This window comes from Bos grunniens, chromosome 2 (assembly GCF_055505025.1).
Source record: "Bos grunniens cultivar Pamir isolate PY7600 chromosome 2, Bosgru_T2T1.0, whole genome shotgun sequence".
In the NCBI taxonomy this organism is placed as follows: domain Eukaryota; kingdom Metazoa; phylum Chordata; class Mammalia; order Artiodactyla; family Bovidae; genus Bos; species Bos grunniens.
The window spans coordinates 126733855-126746421 of record NC_141166.1 but is presented as its reverse complement, the minus strand read 5'-3'; positions in this window follow the sequence as shown (position 1 = coordinate 126746421).

Sequence of the window (12567 nt, the reverse complement as noted above, 5' to 3'; positions counted from 1 at the left end):
TCAGACTCACGTCCATCGAGTCAGTGATGCCATCCAGCCATCTCATCCTCTGTCATCCCCTTCTCCTCCTGCCCCCAATCCCTCCCAGCATCAGAGTCTTTTCCAATGAGTCAACTCTTCACATGAGGTGCCCAAAGTACTGGATTTTCAGCATCATTCCCTCCAAAGAAATCCCAGGGCTGATCTCCTTCAGAATGGACTGGTTGGATCTCCTTGCAGTCCAAGGGACTCTCAAGAGTCTTCTCCAACACCACAGTTCAAAAGCATCAATTCTTCGGTGCTCAGCTTTCTTCACAGTCCAACTCTCACATCCATACATGACCACAGGAAAAACCATAGCCTTGACTAGACAGACCTTTGTTGGCAAAGTAATGTCTCTGCTTTTGAATATGCTATGTATGTATGTTTAACTTGAGCCTCCATTTCAACCCTTTAGAGGTTCATGGCCTTCTTCAGCACTTGTGTAAACTCCCTTAGGACTTTCATTCTTCAGTAACCTCTTGCTTTGAGCCTCTGGTTTGTTGCTTGGTTCAGATTACAGATTTTCTCGCCTCCTCTAATGTTGGCTCAGACCTGGAATTTATCTCTGTTTTGTGACTTAGATCAAGTGACCAAACAAACAAACAAAACTGTTACTCAAGCCATATGTTTGCTTAAGTTTAGGAGAGAGGTATGTGCAGGAGTTTGGGGGTTTAACATTCTCACATAATTAGATATTTCTGTCTTAGAAGTTTTTTGGCCATCCTACAACAGGGCATTATTTATGGGCATCTCACCTCATATAGCACTTTTGCTGCAAACTAGTTTGGTAAATTCTCTTTCTCTTGTCATTTTTCTATTTTTTTGTAACCTTTCTTGTTTTTCTCCCTTGCCACAAGTAATGCCAACTTATTCTCAGTTTTTGCAGAGCAATAGATTCATCTTTCCAACTGTTAAACTCTGCATGTGCAAACTCATTAAAAATCTCAGCAGAAGAAAGTTGTCTTTCATTTATTTTTAGAAAGAAATCTCATAAATAGCATTATTTTCTTTCCATTACACAAGTTTTGTAAAATTTATTTATTTTTAACTGAAGGATAATTGCTTTACAATAATTGCTTTACAATATGCCAGCAAATTTGGAAAACTCAGCAGTGGCCACAGGACTGGAAAAGGTCAGTTTTCATTCCAATCCCAAAAAAAGGCAATGCCAAAGAATGCTCAAACTACCACACAATTGCACTCATCTCACACGCTAGTAAAGTAATGCTCAAAATTCTCTAAGCCAGGCTTCAGCAATATGTGAACCGTGAACTTCCTGATGTTCAAGCTGGTTTTAGAAAAGACAGAGGAACCAGAGATCAAATTGCCAACATCTGCTGGATCATGGAAAAAGCAAGAGAGTTCCAGAAAAACATCTATTTCTGCTTTATTGACTATGCCAAAGCCTTTGACTCTGTGGATCACAATACACTGTGGAAAATTCTGAAAGAGATGGGAATACCAGACCTCTCACCTGCCTCTTGAGAAACCTATATGCAGGTCAGGAAGCAAGAGTTAGAACTGGATATGGAACAACAGACTGGTTCCAAATAGGAAAAGGAGTACGTCCAGGCTGTATATTGTCACCCTGCTTATTTACTTATATGCAGAGTACATCATGAGAAACACTGGGCTGGAAGAAGCACAAGCTGGAATCAAGATTGCCAGGAGAAACATCAATAACCTCAGATATGCAGATGACACCACCCTTATGGCAGAAAGTGAAGAGGAACTAAAAAGCCTCTTGATGAAAGTGAAAGTGGAGAGTGAAAAAGTTGGCTTAAAGCTCAACATTCAGAAAACGAAGATCAGGGCATCCGGTCCCATCATTTCATGGGAAATAGATGGGGAAACAGTGGAAACAGTGTCAGACTTTATTTTTCTGGGCTCCAAAATCACTGCAGATGGTGATTGCAGCCATGAAATTAAAAGACGCTTACTCCTTGGAAGGAAAGTTATGACCAACCTAGATAGCATATTGAAAAGCAGAGACATTACTTTGCCAACAAAGGTCTGTCTAGTCAAGGCTATGGTTTTTCCAGCAGTCATGTATGAATGTGATATTTGAACTCTAAAGAAAGCTGAGCGCTGAAGAATTGATGCTTTTGAACTGTGGTGTTGAAGAAGACTCTAGAGAGTCCCCTGGACTGCAAGGAGATCCAACCAGTCCATTCTGAAGGAGATTAGCCCTGGGATTTCTTTGGAAGGAATGATGCTAAAGCAGAAACTCCAGTACTTTGGTCACCTCATGTGAAGAGTTGACTCATTGGAAAAGAGTCTGACGCTGGGAGGGATTTGGGGCAGGAAGAGAAGGGGACGACAGAGGATGAGATGGTTGGATGGCATCACTGACTCGATGCACGTGGTCTGAGTGAACTCCGGGATTTGGTGATGGACATGGAAGCCTGGTGTGCTGTGATTCATTGGGTCGCAGAGTCGGACACGACTGAGCGACTGAACTGAACTGAACTGATTGTGTTGGTTTTTGCCATACATTAACATGAATCAGCCATAGGTATTTATATGTTCCCTCCCTCTTGAACCTCCCACCTCCCACCTCATCCCATCCCTACACAAGTATTTAAACTGAAATGATTATCATTTTTTCATAAATTATTGTCAAAATTATATATATTGATCTGGCAATTAGAAAGTCAATAAGTGCAACTCTTTTTTCCCCCTTTTCTCCTCTACCTCTCTTTCCTGTTTCATGACTGAGTGACTGAACTGAACTGAAGAATTACCTTCAACTAGCTTGTGCTTCTCAGTGACAGCTGAAAAGATTTTGGCCTATGCCTTCCAGTCATCCTTTATTCTTATTTTGTACCAGCATTATATTTGTTAAGAAATGTGACCTTATATCTCATTTAAGGAACTAGGTAAATTTAACAGTGTTAGAATTATAAAACTTGTCATTAATTACAGCATTCTCTTTTTTTCAGATTATTTTTTTATTGTGGAAATTCTGAAAAATATGCAAAATTAAAGCCAGTTTATAAACCCCTTATACACAAAACCCAATTTAAGCAGTTATGGCTAATGTTTCACTTAATTTCTACCTGCTCTTTTCTCTAATCCTCCGTCATGCTAAAAACAAAACAGCTTTATTGAAGCGTAATTTATAAACTATAAAATTCACTCATTTTTAGTGTAAAATTCAGTATCTTTTTAGTAAGTTTTCAGTTGTATAAATATCACCACACCCAGTTTTAGAACAATTTTTATCACATTAGAGAGACTCCTTGTTCCCATTTTCCTTTTGTCTCTTTCCTATCTTGAGCCCTCTGCCATCACTATCTGCTTTCCATCACTATAGATTGCAAGGTTTTTATTGGGGATTAAAGGATATTTATCATAGAGCTGTTTTACGTGAGGAAGTTTCTCAAACTGTATTTGTATAATTTTGATAATCTTATGGAGTAAGTAGTCATCATCTCCATTTTAGATATGAGGAAACCTGGGATTAATTGATTAACATATACTCAAGATCACATCTTAGAGATGGTGAAGAAATCATTTAATTCAAATCTGACAGATACCAAGCCTCCGTTTATTTTTTTACATGCACTGCTTTATAGTTTATGCCATAGTGTTTACAAATGCTTTCATATATTCAATTATCCATCAAGCAGTTATTAGCATTTAAATGTGTGAAGTTTCTTGTGTCTGACTCTTTGTGACCCCATGGACTGTAGCCCCACAGGCTGCTCCATCTATGGGATTTTCCAGCCAAGAATACTGGAGTGGGTTGCCATTTCCTTCTCCAGAGGATCTTCCTGACCCAAAGATCTAACCTGGCTTTCCCACATTGCAGGCAGACTCTTTACTGTCTGAGCCACAAGGAAAGCTTTAAATGTGTAAGGCATTGGAATCTCAAATACAGCTTTGTTTCTATTCTTAAGGAACTCATAGCGTGTGGGAGAATGTGACAAATATGTGAGGGATATGATTCAAAGGACATGAACTAGGGCAAACTCTGGGAGATGGTGAGGGACATGGAAGCCTGGTGTGTTGCAGTTCATGAGTCTTGAAGAGTTGGACAGGAGTTGGTCACTGAACAACAAAATTGACAAATCAGTGTATGTATGTATGTGTGTATGTAATGTATGTGTCCCTCTGTATACCTTTATGTATGTGTGTGTATAGAAATAATCAATTCTGCCTGAAGATTCACAGATGACTCCTCCTCAGAAATGGTGTTTAAGTTGACACCTCATGAAGGTGTTCACAAATTGAACAAGGGGTCTAGGGTCATTCCAGGTAATAGGAAAGGCACTGCAAAGACACGCTGATATTATTTTACCCATCTCTTTTCCTTTTTTCCCTCCTTTTCCTTCTTGTTCAAGTTCTTCTCTGCTCTCCCCCTTTCTCTCTGGTATATGCTTAGCTCTTCAATTTCTTTTCTCACTAGTGCCTTCCTCTAGACTTCTGAAAACCCATAAGTAACATATATATATATCAGATCAGTCACTCAGTCGTGTCCGACTCTTTTCGACCCCACGAATCGCAGTACGCCAGGCCTCCCTGTCCCTCACCAACTCCCGGAGTTCACTCAGACTCACATCCATTGAGTCAGTGATATATATATAAAGGGCCATCATATATTTAAAGATGGCCCTTCCTTGAAGTATGCAACCCTGTACTGAGAGGCAGGGGACAAGTGAATGAATCTGGGATTCATCTCCAGTCCCTGTTCTCTAGAAGCCCTGGGTAGGATACATCCTGGATCACCTTTTGAGATGATGTGACTCTGCTGCTGCTGCTAAGTCGTTTCAGTCGTGTCGACTGAAGCTTCAGTCGCTTCACTCTGTGCGACCCCATAGATGGCAATCCACCAGGCTCCCCCATCCCTGGACTCTAGACTCCTCTAATATATTCCCTTAGATCTGTTAGGCAAAATCTATAATAATCCTTTGGCATGACTTTTCTAGCCCTGAAAGGTTTTATATCAAAAGTTCAGTCTGAGACTCTATAAAAGTTTCAGCAAAGCAAAACGTCTATGATCAATTATGGTTATATAAATCATTAGGCCAAGTTTGTTAAGACCAGACCTATATCACAAACAAGTCTTCATTTGGTTTTATTTTTTTATTTAACAGTTTATTATCAGCCATTTAAAATCACAGTCTCTATTTCTTTAAAATTTTAATTTATTTATTTTAATTAGAGGCTAATTACTTTACAATATTGTATTGGTTTTGCCATGCGTCAACCTGAATTCTCCACGGGTGTACACGTGTTCCCAATTCTGAACCCCCCTTCCACCTCCCTCCCCATAACATCCCTCTGGGTCATCCCAGTGCACCAGCCCCAAGCATCCTGTATCCTGCATCGAACCTGGACTGGTGACTTGTTTCTTATATGAAATGACAGTGATTTTAGGGAGAAAAAGATGTTTTAGTCACTCAGTCAGTCAGTTCAGTCGCTCGGTCGTGTCCGACTCTTTGCGACCCCATGAATCACAGCACGCCAGGCCTCCCTGTCCATCACCAACTCCCGGAGTTCACTCAGACTCACATCCATCGAGTCAGTGATGCCATCCAGCCATCTCATCCTCTGTCATCCCTTTCTCCTCCTGCCCCCAATCCCTCCCAGCATCAGAGTCTTTTCCAATGAGTCAACTTTTCGCATGAGGTGGCCAAAGTACTGGAGTTTCAGCTTTAGCATCATTCCTTCCAAAGAAATCCCAGGGCATCCCAAATTGTTAATTGAGGTCTGTGTCTATTGAGACTCATTTCCTGGATAGTTCTTTGATGTTAGGGTATATTAATGTAAAATTTAATTAAATTATTAAAGGACACTCTAGGTTTATTTCTGAAGCTTCTCTCAGTAATCTATCTTTGGATGAAGGTCAGATGCCTCATGCATGACCTACAACCAAGATGGGAAAATGACATAATTTAAGGAACTGTCTCCAATATGGGTCTTCCCTGGTGGCTCAGTGGTAAAGATTCCACCTGCCAAAGCAGGTGAACCAGGCTTGATCTCTGGGTAAGGAAGATCCCTTGGAGAGGGAAATGGTAACCTGCTCCAGTATGCTTGCCTGGAGAATCCCCACGGACAGAAGAGCCTGGCAGGCTACAGTCTATAGGGTCACAAAGAGTCAGACATGACTGAGCAACTAAAAAACAATAACAGCACACGCCTCTTGATACAACTGTCTTCTCTTCCTTTAATCTCTTGAGATAGTTTTCTTTCCTCCTCTTAGTTTTTCTTTTTTCTTCCCTTTCTTCAGTTCAGTCCAGTCGCTCAGTCATGTCCAACTCTTTGTGACCCCATGGACTGCAAGACCCCAGGCCTCCCTGTCCATCACCAACTTCTGGAGTTTACTCAAACTCATGTCCATTGAGTCGGTGATGCTATCCAACCATCTCATCCTCTGTTGTCCCCTCCTCCTCCCACTTTCAATCTTTCCCCAAATCAGGGTGTTTTCAAATGAGTCAGTTCTTCACATCAAGGTGGCCAAAGTCCTAGAGTTTCAGCTCCAGCATCAGTCCTTCCAATGAATATTCAGGACTGATTTCCTTTAGGATGGATTGGTTGGATCTCCTTGCAGTCCAAGGGACTCTCAAGAGTCTTCTCCAACACCACAGTTCAAAAGCATCAATTCTTCTGTGCTCAGCTTTCTTTAGAGTTCAAATATCACATCCATACATGACTACTGGCAAAAGCATAGCTTTGACTAGACAGATCTTTGTTGACAAAGTAATGTCTCTGCTTTATAATATGATATCTAGGTTGGTCATAACCATTCTTCCAAGGAGTAAGCCTAATTTAATTTCATGGCTGCAATCACCATCTGCAGTGATTTTGGAGCCCAGAAAAATAAAGTCAGCCACTGTTTCCCCTGTTTCCCCATCTATTTGCCATAAGTGATGGGACCCGATGCCATGATCTTAGTTTTCTGAATGTTAACTTTAAGCCAACTTTTTACTCTCCTCTTACACTTTCATCAAGAGGCTCTTTAGTTTTCCTTCACTTTCTGCCATAAAGGTGGTGTTATCTGCATATCTGAGGTTATTGATATTTCTCCCAGCATTCTTGATTCCAGCTTGTGCTTCATCCAGCCCAGTGTTTCTCACGATGTACTCTGCATATAAGTTAAATAAGCAGGGTGACAGCATACAGCCTTGACATACTCCTTTCCCTCATTTCAGGTCCTGTTCTGTTTCTCCCTTACCTGCTTACAGATTTCTCAAGAGGTAGGTCAGGTGGTCTGGTATTCTCATTTCTTGAAGAAATTTCCACAGTTTGTTGTGATCCACACAGTCAAAGGCTTTGGCATAGTCAAAAAGCAGAAACAGATACTTTTCAGGAACTCTCTTGCTTTTTCCATGATCCAGTGGATGTCGACAATTTGATCTCTGGTTCCCCTGCCTTTTCTAAATCCAGCTTGAACATCTAGAAGTTCATGGTTCATGTATTGTTGAAGCCTGGCTTGGAGAATATTGAGCATTACTTTACTGGTGTGTGAGATGAGTGCAATTATGTGATAGTTTGAGCATTCTTTGGCATTGCCTTTCTTTGGGGTTGGAATGAAAACTGACCTTTTCCAGTCCTGTGGCCACTGCTGAGTTTTCCAAATTTGCTGACATATTAAGTGCAGCACTTTCATAGCATCATCTTTTAGGATTTGAAATAGCTCAACCGGTATTCCATCACCTCTACTAACTTTGTTCATAGTGGTGCTTCCTAACACCCACTTGACTTCACATTCCAGGATGTCTGGCTCTAGGTGAGTGATTATACCATTGTGATTATATGAGTTGTGAAGATCTTTTTTGTATAGTTCTTCTGTATAGTTCCACCTCATCTTAATATCTTCTGCTTAAGTCATAACATTTCTGTCCTTTATTGAGCCTATCTTTGCATGAAATGTTCTCTTGATAGCTCTAATTTTCTTGAAAAGATCTCTAGTCTTTCCGATTCTATTTTCCTTTATTTCTTTCTGCTGGTCACTGAGGAAGGTTTTCTTATTTCTCCTTGGTATACTTTGGAACGCTGCATTCAAATGGGTATATCTTACCTTTTCTCTTTTGCTTTTCACTTCTCTCTTCTTCACAGCTACTTGTAAGACCTCCTCAGAAAGTCATTTTGCATTTTTGCATTTCTTTTTCTTGGGGATGTTCTTGAATCCTGCCTCCTCTACAATGTCATGAACCTCCGTCCATACTTCTTCAGGCGCTCCGTCAATCATATATAATCCCTTAAAGCTATTTCTCATTTCCACTGTATATTCGTAAGGGATTTGATTTAGGTCATAGCTGAATGGTCTGATGGTTTTCTCCACTTTCTTCAATTTAAGTCTGAATTTGGCAATAAGTTCATGACCTAAGCCACAGTCAACCCTTGGTCTCATTTTTCCTGACTATATAGAGCTTCTCTGTCTTTGGCTGCGAAGAATATAATCAATCTGATTTCAGTGTTGACCATCTGGTGATGTCCATATGTAGAGTCTTCTCTTGTGTTGTTGCAAGAGTGTTTTTGCTATGACCAGTGCATTCTCTTGGCAAAATTCTATTAACCTTTGCCCTGCTTATTCTGTACTCCAACGTCAAATTTGCCTGTTTTCTACTTTTGCATTCCAGTCCCCTATGATGAAAAGGACATCTTTTTTGGGTGTTAGTTCTAGAAGGTCTTGTAGGTCTTCATGGAGCCGTTCAACTTCAGCTTCTTCAGTGTTACATGTTGGGCATAGACTTGGATTACCATGATATTGAATGGTTTGCCTTGGAAACAAACAGAGATCATTCTGTCTTTTTTTAAGACTGCATGCAAGTACTGCATTTCAGAATCTTTTTGTTGACTATGATGGCTACTCCATTTCTTCTAAGGGATTCCTGCCCACAGTAGTAGATAAAATGGTCATCTGTTAAATTCACCCATTCCAGTCCATTTTCGTTCGCTGATCCCTAAAATGTGGACGTTCACTCTTGTCATCTCCTGTTTGAGTACTTCCAATTTGCCTTGATTCATGGACCTATCATTCCATGTTCCTATGCAATATTGATCTTTACAGAATTGGACGTTGCTTCCATCACCAGTCACATCCACAACTGGGTGTTGCTTTGCTTTGGCTCTGTCTCTTGATTTTTTTCTGGAGTTATTTCTCCACCCATCTCTAGTAGCATATTGGGACCTACTGATCTGGGGAGTTCACCTTTCAGTGTCCTATCTTTTTGCCTTTTTGTACTGCTCATGGGGTTCTCAAGGCAAGAATACTGAAATGATTTGCCACTCCCTTCTCCAGTGGACCACATTTTGTCAGAACTCTCCTCCATGATTTGTCTTATTGGATGGCCCTACATGGCATGGCTCATAGTTTTGTTGAGTTAGACAAAGCTGTGGTTCATGTAATCAGATTGGTTAGTTTTCTCTGATTGTGGTTTTCAGTCTATCTGCACTCTGATGGTGAAGGATAAGAGGCTTATGGATTATGGGAGAGACTGACTGAGGGGGAAACTGGGTTTTGTTCTGATGGGCGGGGCCATACTCAGTAAATCTTTAATCCAATTATCTTTTGATGGGTGGAGCTGTGTTCCCTCCCTGTTATTTATCTGGGGCCAAACTATGGTGGAGTGTCAAGTGGCCTAGAGGAGATACCTCACATCCAAGGTCAGGAGTGTCGGCTGTGAGGAGAAACCCCACGTCCAAGATAAGGAGCAGCAGCTGCGCTTTGCTGGAGCAGTTGAACAGATACCCGATATCCAAGGTAAGAGAAACCCTAGCAAGATGGTAGGTGCTGAGAGAGGGCATCAGAGAGCAGACAGACTAAACCACAATCACAGAAATCTAGCCAATCTGATCACATGGACCACAGCCTTGTCTAACTCAATGAAACTAAGCCATGCCATGTAGGGCCACCCACAATGGACGGGTCATGGTGGGGAGATCTGACAGAATGTGGTCCACTGGAGAAGGGAATGGCAAACCACTTCAGTATTCTTACCTTGAGAACCCCATGAACAGTATGAAAGGCAAAAAGATAGGACACTGAAAGATGAACTTCCCAGATCGGTAGGTGCCCAATATGCTACTGGAAATCAGTGGAGAAATAACTCCAGAAAGAATGAAGTGATGGAGCCAAAGCGAAAACAACACCCAGTTGTGGATGTGACTGGTGAGGGAAGCAAGGTCTGATGCTGTAAAGAGCAATATTGCATAGAAACCTGGATTGTTAGGTCCATGAAAAGGATAAATAGGAAATGGTCAAACAGGAGATGGCAAGAGTCAATGTCGACATTCTAGGAGTCAGTGAACTCAAATGGACTGGAACGGGTGAATTTACTCAGATGACCATTATATGTACTACTGCGAGCAGGAATCCCTTAGAAGAAATGGTGTAGCCATCGTAGTCAACAAAAGAGTCTGAAATGCAGTACTTGGATGGAATCTCAGAAACAATAGAATGATCTCTGTTTGTTTCCAAGGCAAACCATTCAATATCATGGTAATCCAAGTCTATGTCCCGACATGTAACACTGAAGAAGCTGAAATTGAACAGCTTCAACTGTTGTAGGTCTTCTTTGTTGAAGACCTACAAAACCTTCCCGACATGTAACACTGAAGAAGCTGAAGTTGAACAGCTTCAACTGTTGTAGGTCTTCTTTGTTGAAGACCTACAAAACCTTCCCGACATGTAACACTGAAGAAGCTGAAGTTGAACAGCTTCAACTGTTGTAGGTCTTCTTTGTTGAAGACCTACAAAACCTTCCAGAACTAACACCCAAAAAGATGTCCTTTTCATCATAGGGGACTGGAATGCAAAAGTAGGAAATCAAGAAACACCTGAGGTAACAGGCAAATTTGGCGTTGGAGTACAGAATAAGCAGGGCAAAGGTTAATAGAATTTTGCCAAGAGAATGCACTGGTCATAGCAAAAACCCTCTTCCAACAACACAAGAGAAGACTCTACACATGGACATCACCAGATGGTCAACAACTAAATCAGATTGATTATATTCTTTGCAGCCAAAGATGGAGAAGCTCTATACCATCAGGAAAAACAAGACCAGGAGCTGACTGTGGCTTATATCATGAACTTACTGCCAAATTCAGACTTAAATTGAAGAAAGTGGAGAAAACCACTAGACCATTCAGGTATGTCCTAAATCTAATCCTTTATGATTATACAGTGGAAGTGACAAATAGCTTAAGGGACTAGATTTGATAGACAGAGTGCCTGATGAACTATGGATGGAGGTTTGTGACATTTTACAGGAGGCAGGAATCAAGATCATTTCCAAGGAAAAGAAATGCAAAAAAGAAAAATGACTGTCTGAGGAGGCCTTACAAATAGTTGTGAAAGAAGAGAAGTAAAGGAGAAAAGGTAAAATATAGCCATTTGAATGCAGAGCTCCAAAGTATAGCAAGGAGAGATAGGAGAGCCTTCTTCAGTGATCAGTGCAAAAAAATAGAGGAAAACAATAGAATTGGAAAGACTAGAGATCTATTCAAGAGATACCAAGAAAAAATTTCATGCAAAGATGGGCTCAATAAAGGACAAAAATGTTATGACTTAACAGAAGCAGAAGATATTAAGAAGAGGTGGCATTAATACACAGAAGAACTATACAAAAAAGATCTTCACAACCCAGATAATCACAATGGTATAATCACTCACCTAGAGCCAGACATCCTGGAATGTGAAGTCAAGTGGGCCTTAGGAAGCATCACTATGAACAAAGCTAGTGGAGGTGATGGAATATCAGTTGAGCTATTTCAAATTCTGAAAGATGATGCTGTGGAAGTGCTGCACTCAATATGTCAGCAAATTTGGAAAACTCAGCAGTGGCCACAGGGCTGGAAAATGTCAGTTTTCTCTCTAATCCCAAAGAAAGGCAATGCCAAAGAATGCTCAAACTACCACACAATTGCAACATGCTAGCAAAGTAATGCTCAAAATTCTCCAAGCCAGGCTTCAGCAATACATGAACCATGAACTTCCAGATGTTCAAGCTGGATTTAGAAAAGGCAGAGATCAAATTGCGAACATCCACTGGATCATTGAAAAGCAAGAGAATTCCTGAAAAACATCTGTTTCTGTTTTATTGACTATTCCAAAGCCTTTGACTGTGTGGATCACAATAAACTGTGGAAAATTCTAAAAGAGATGGGAATACCAGACCACCTGACCTGCCTCTTGAGAAACCTGTATGCAGGTCAGGAAGCAACAGTTAGAACTGGACATGGAATAACAGACTGGTTCCAAATCAGGAAAGGAGTATTTCAGGGCTGAAAAGTGTCACCCTGTTTATTTAACTTATACGCGGAGCACATCATGCAAAATGTTGGGCTGAATGAAGCACAAGGTGGAATCAAGATTGCTGGGAGAAATATCAGTAACCTCAGACATGCAGATGACACCACTCTTATGGCACAAAGCAAAGGAGAACTAAAGAGCCTCTTGATGAAAGTGTAAGAGGAGAGTGAAAAAGTTGGCTTAAACCTCAACATTCAGAAAACTAAGATCATGGCATCAGGTCCCATCACTTCATGGCAAATAGATGGGGAAACAGTGGAAACAGTTGCTGACTTAAATTTTTG